Here is a 6,000-nt window from a genome sequence, read left to right on the forward strand (position 1 = left end):
CTGCAAAACCCATTTGCTGCCAATGGAGATTCATTAAGTAGTTCAACCTCTGAAGAGTGAAGATAACAGAAACGCTATGCCAGATAAGGACTTTGTTTCAATCCCAATGAACAACATATACTGGAAGCTGCAGTGACAAGCATCCAACTAACCACAAACCCTAACCGTATCCGAACAATAAATACAGGGGAAGAAATAATCATGCTTTGGCAATACTGAAATGTTGTTCTGTCGTGCCAATAAAGCTAATTTGATTTGAATTATTCCAGGGCTATACAGGTGCACTTCAGGACTGAATGGAAGGGGTTAAAAGAACATTACCCCATCACTGCCACAGCAGAGCAGTGTTAACCCTCCACTGCCGTAGGAGTCCTATTACTGCTTCACCCTCTGGAAAGGAATGATTTACTGGTGCATTAACCTCTTCACTGCCCAAAGAGCTGGCCGTTCAGCCTTGGAAGGGGGGAGATGACAGACAGTGTAAGCCTGAAGAAAAGGTACAATTTTCACAATGCGTGACAAGCACTCAGCACTGATTGAGCCACCTGTGCTGAAGCAGGGATATACTGAAAACCTGACCTGTTGGGGGGCTTGAGGGCTGGAGTTGAGCGCCCCTTTGTTGAAATGCATCGCAGTCTGCCTCTTTCTGCACCCTTCTTTTTACCTTTTGTTTACCCCCAAAACATCCACCAAATCTGGTGCAAGTCCAAAAGTCTGCATCATATGTCAGAAACAGTTTGTACACAGGCCGCAGCTCTGCTCCCAAATACGCAGCACGGCTTACTAAACACACTGGTCTCTACGTTGATACATAGACCCCAAAAATCAGCGCACAGTGTATATTTCACTCTTGTTTATTGAGCAGTTATGATTGGTGGCAGTCAACCAGATATGGAGAGCGAAATATCATGGCAGGGTATAATAACACAGCAAATGATATAACACACAGTCCTTTCTTTTATTAAAAATATAAGACAATTAATATTATCGATAAAGATTCAGGAAACATCAGGGGAATTATCGTCTTACAAGTCAGAAATCTGCACACAAGTAACAGGAACAAACACGGACAAGCAGATAAAGGACATTTCATCTATACGGTTGGCCCATTTTCCATGCTTGGCCTTGGATTTTGCCCCCTCTTCCCAACCTTGAATAAACAGACTGGCACCATACTGTAATTAGTAGATATAAATTGTCACAGCATTTATTAAATACAACATGATAACAATATATAACTTCCCCAAAGACCCAATAGTTTTCTCTGAATCACTAAACAAAGCCCCCAGGATACCTGTGGCTTTAACCCTACCTTAAGACACACTTGCTTAAAGAAGCATACGAATAGCACTGTGAATATTCTGAACACATGATACATAAAGCTTGGCCCCCTGCAGACGCACTTACCAGAACTCCCTCCTACTGTCTCTGTACGTTCTCCCTACCTACCAATTAGATTGTAAGCTCCTCGGGGCAGGGACTCCTCTTCCTTAATGTTATGTTTATGTCTAAAGCACTTATTCCCATGATCTGTTATTTATATTATCTGTTATTTATTCGATTACCACATGTATTACTGTGAAGCGCTATGTACATTAATGGCGCTATATAAATAAAGACATACAATACAAATCGCCACCTAACCGCCTGATGACACTGATCAAAACACATTACTGGGGGTAACTCCCCTACCTGCCATGTTAGTATCGCATGTCACCACCTCCCCCATTACCACACCACAGGAGGTCCACCAAAGAGCCAAACAGGCACTCTGCCCCCAACCAACATCACACCATCCTGCCATGATAGTAATACAATTAGCACACACAATGCTGACACATTAGTACCCATAATGCTGCCACGTCACAAACCCTTAACCCAATAGATGCAGACCACTGGATAATTAACCCCAACATGGAGGGAGGGTAGTATTTCTTCCATGCGGCTGTCTGAAAAGAGAGGCCAGAACAAGGTAAGAGATACAATCTATACAAGCCATTCCTTCCCCCCACCCCAGTGCCCCATATCCTGTCAAACATCCAACCCCCATTAACCTATAACACTCCTTTAACAGGGGACCCTAGGCATGTAGTCATTCCGCCTCTGCACTTAATCAGCTTGAGGCTTTCTTTGTCTCTTTAAGGAGGAGGAGTATGTGTGCAAACTGTGTGTGAGCAAGGAGTGGGCATCTAGGTATGTGTTCAAACTGCGTTTGTGCATCTAGGTGTAACACCCCTACCCCAGCCCAGCATGAGGGATAGGGGGTACAGTGAAAAGGGAGTTGATAGAACTGTCTTACTGGCTTTGAAAGGGTGTTACCTGCTCAAAGGGGGTGTGGGTGCCCAGCGGTTTACCTGTGCATCTCAGGGTAGATGTGGTAGATCCGTGCCAGCTTGTATAAAGGAGTGGTGAATAAAGGATGGGTGACAGGAACTTTTGAATATTAATTACAATCTTGTGGATGCACAAATCTTGTGAACAGGACAGGTTTTCCGCAGTTTCGGTGCAATACCTTCCCTTCCCTCTCACGATGAGACTGGTAGTGGCTCATCTCATTAAAGAGCCTCTTGCCCTGCCAAGATGCAGATCCAGACCTAACTGGAAATAACTTGCCGTCCACCAGGTCTCTGCCTAGTCCTGCAGATGGGAGCTACGTACGACTGTGGTGTAGGATACGTCCAGCATCTTAACTGTGCGAATTAACTCCAAGGGGTTATCTATCTCGGGCATGCGCAAACTTCTTGAGCTGCGCCATCCCCCTGCCCGGGAGCCGCAGCGGTCGCTCCCCCCCTCTCGCATGTCATGTGACGTCACATCACATAACCGTCACACGTGGCGTCACATGACCCCGCACCGTCATTTGACGCTGCGTTGCCATGGCGACGTGTCGTCGAAGACCTGGCAGAGAGCAGGTAAGTGAGTTACAGAGGCCTCACACCTCCCCCGGCATTTAATTTAAATGCCGTGGGGAAGAGTGTGGGGCCTCTGTAACCGCCCGCGCCCCCACTAGAAATTTCCTGCCCTCTGGGAGCGCCAGTACTAACTCACATGTACTGAGGAGGATTTAACCCCTACACTGCCTGCAGGGCTGACATGCAGGATTCTCTAAATTTACACAGACAAAATATTACCTGCCGCTCACCTATTACAAATCAATAAAGTATTGGTATTAATAGGGTGTATAAAGGAATAATAGCTTATTTACAAAAAGTTTGATAGGTACAACCAAAAAGATACCTAGCTGCACTCATTATTAATAAAAAATGGTCTGGCAAAATTCAATCCGTGGAATATAATAACAGTGTATGACATCAGAGAGGCCCGTTGGCGTAGGACAGAGGGATAGTCATGCAGGCTGCTGCTAAGGGAGAGCCGGGGCCTGGCCAGAGGTGTCCCCTCCCATCCCCCCCCCCCACTGAGCCCGGGACGCCAACCCCGACAGACCCACTCTGTTGGTGGCTCTGTATACAACACATCTAATAGTCTAATGTGAATGATGCCATTGAAGGACTTATTGTACAGGCATACCCCGCATTAACGTACGCAACGGGACCGGAGCAGGTATTTAAAGCGAAAATGTACTTAAAGTGAAGCACTACCTTTTCCCCACTTATCGATGCATGTACTGTACTGCAATCGTCATGTACGTGCATAACTGATGTAAATAATGCATTTGTAACAGGCTCTATAGTCTCCCCGCTTGCGCACAGCTTCGTTACAGGTAGGGAGCCGGTATTGATGTTCAGGACGTGCTGACAGGCGCATGCGTGAGCTGCAGTTTGCCTATTGGGCGATATGTACTTACTCGTGAGTGTACTTAAAGTGAGTGTCCTTAAACTGGGGTATGCCTGTATAGCACTGCTAACATGACTGTATGTAGTTAGAGGCGCATATGTTAAAAATCGTGCCAGATGCCTTGTGCGCTCTATATACTATTAGTTTTCACCACCGGCATACTATATGTTTATACCCCTGTTACTAAGAAGGGAATCTATATCAACAGCCTCCATATATGATCACATTGCCTATTTTGCTTTGATGTGATTAAGGTTATGCGACTCATGCCAATAGCTCCTAGCTATTGTGGATACACTGTACATTTATATCGTTTCAGAATGTATCTGGCAGGGAGAGTGCCGTTCAAGTACCACTACATTTTAAACAACAACACTGCTACATACAGTACTACGGTTGCCCTGAACCAATGGCAACATGAGCACGGCTGAGTCTTTTGATACTAACAGGGCTCAACCTTAGGATTTGCTACAACTGTTGCTCTACTGTTTGTAATTAACATTCATTGCGACTACACATCATTCATATGGATGTTAGTGCGATTTTGTGTATAAGTGTTTTAACCATTCACTTACCTTCTGTGTATACACGGTTAGCTACAAAGCAATGCCTCTGATTGGATAGCAGGATTTCATCGCCACACATATCATCTCAACTTAAATTGGACATATACGGATGAATTGTAGTCTGTTCTAAGGCCGCACTTATAGTGCTGGCGACGCGGCCGATGACGTCGCCGTCGCCACTGGCGAAAGTTGTAATTTGATTTTTAGCGACGACGCTGGCGACAAGGCCAGTGACGTCACTAAAAGGGGCTGGCTGTACAATTTGATTGGTTTAGAGACAGTCACATGTGGCGATTGTCTCTAAAAAAATCAAAAATCAAATTATGTAATTAATATATCTGCCAGTGTCTCAGGTCCCTGTTTATTATAGAAACAATTATGCACTTAACACACAAAAATCTGTTGCATCAAAATGTGTCTGAAACTATAAAGACTATCTCCAGAGTGTGTAACAGTTCATTCAGAGCCCCAAAGCATTGCTTATTAAAGAATTGTTTAATATATATAAAAATACAGTGCTGCAGATTACCGAAAAAGGTAATTACAAAAATGTACAATTACAGTAATTGCAAAACAGTTTCTTAAAATAACAGGATAAAGCATAAACCGAAATCCCTGTACAATTCTTTACCATATGCCATAGGTTTTCCCTAGAGAGGTCACTGGCGTAGAAATATGAGAATTCAGGTGTTTTGTCCAAAATACTGTTCAATCTGTTGAATTCTGATTTCATAACTCCAGGGCAAGACCTATATACCATTATTCTCCCATTGAAACAGCTTAAGCCCACCCCAGTCGTAAATCAGATGCTAGATTGATGGTTTTAGGACTTAGAAAAAAACCCTCCCCATTTAACGTTTAAAAAGGTGCCTAGAAAGACCTCATAACTTTGTAGCCCTGATACTTAGACACATGTGAGTCATATCAATAGATTCAGGTGATTATGACGGACGAACAAGACTAATTGCTGACTAATGACTGTTTTGTTCCTAAATTGGAGTAACACATGGATATCTGTCCTTGGCTACCTTCTAGACCTCACTTGTGTGGCCTCACTGCATGCGTCTCCTTGCAACAAGTACACATATCTGAACGTTATATTTTAGAACCAAGGTTATCCCCAACTAAGACGTGACCTGTGTCACCTCGCTCTGGGATGCACTAGTTATTCAAGAATGTTTAGTTTTCTTTGAAGCTGACAGAGTAGTACCTGGCTATCGTTTATTCCTATGCCTTATAAACGACATATGTCGTATGGAGCCTAGTAACAAGCAGATAAGATGCTGGTCTGGCGATCATGGGGTGGTGGGAGCAGTGAAAAGCCTCTCAGCAACGTCAAGCCTGGTTTTCCGGCTACTGCGCAGGCGGGTGCTGCTATGCACACGAAGCAACATAAACTTTAAAGCCAGACACGTCCCGGGGAGATTAAATATTATAGCAGCTGCTTTATCGCATTTCAATTGGACAGTGTTTAGGCTAAGGTACCTGGTCCAGAGGTCACTAGCCCCATGCACCTGGGAAACCGACCTCCACACTTGGCGCTCGTGGCTAGCATTAAAGGACACGGCCAGGATAAAGGGTAGAGGGGAGGCAGCGGGCGGCTCATACATTTCCTGCTAACCTAGAAGCAACCAGGGGT

The 6,000-nt window shown here is 44.5% G+C and overlaps 1 long non-coding RNA gene across 1 annotated transcript in view; it reads left to right on the forward strand.

The window, feature by feature from the left end:
- The window catches only part of LOC142501955 (uncharacterized), a 31,694-nt gene extending 31,210 nt beyond the window's left edge, over positions 1–484 (forward strand). The window contains exon 3 of the long non-coding RNA XR_012803605.1: positions 270–484. This is a non-coding gene — a long non-coding RNA (uncharacterized LOC142501955). The remainder of the gene's footprint in view (positions 1–269) is intronic.
- Positions 485–6,000: the final 5,516 nt, after the last annotated feature.

The sequence above is a fragment of the Ascaphus truei genome, chromosome 8 (assembly GCF_040206685.1).
Source record: "Ascaphus truei isolate aAscTru1 chromosome 8, aAscTru1.hap1, whole genome shotgun sequence".
Lineage (NCBI taxonomy): Eukaryota > Metazoa > Chordata > Amphibia > Anura > Ascaphidae > Ascaphus > Ascaphus truei.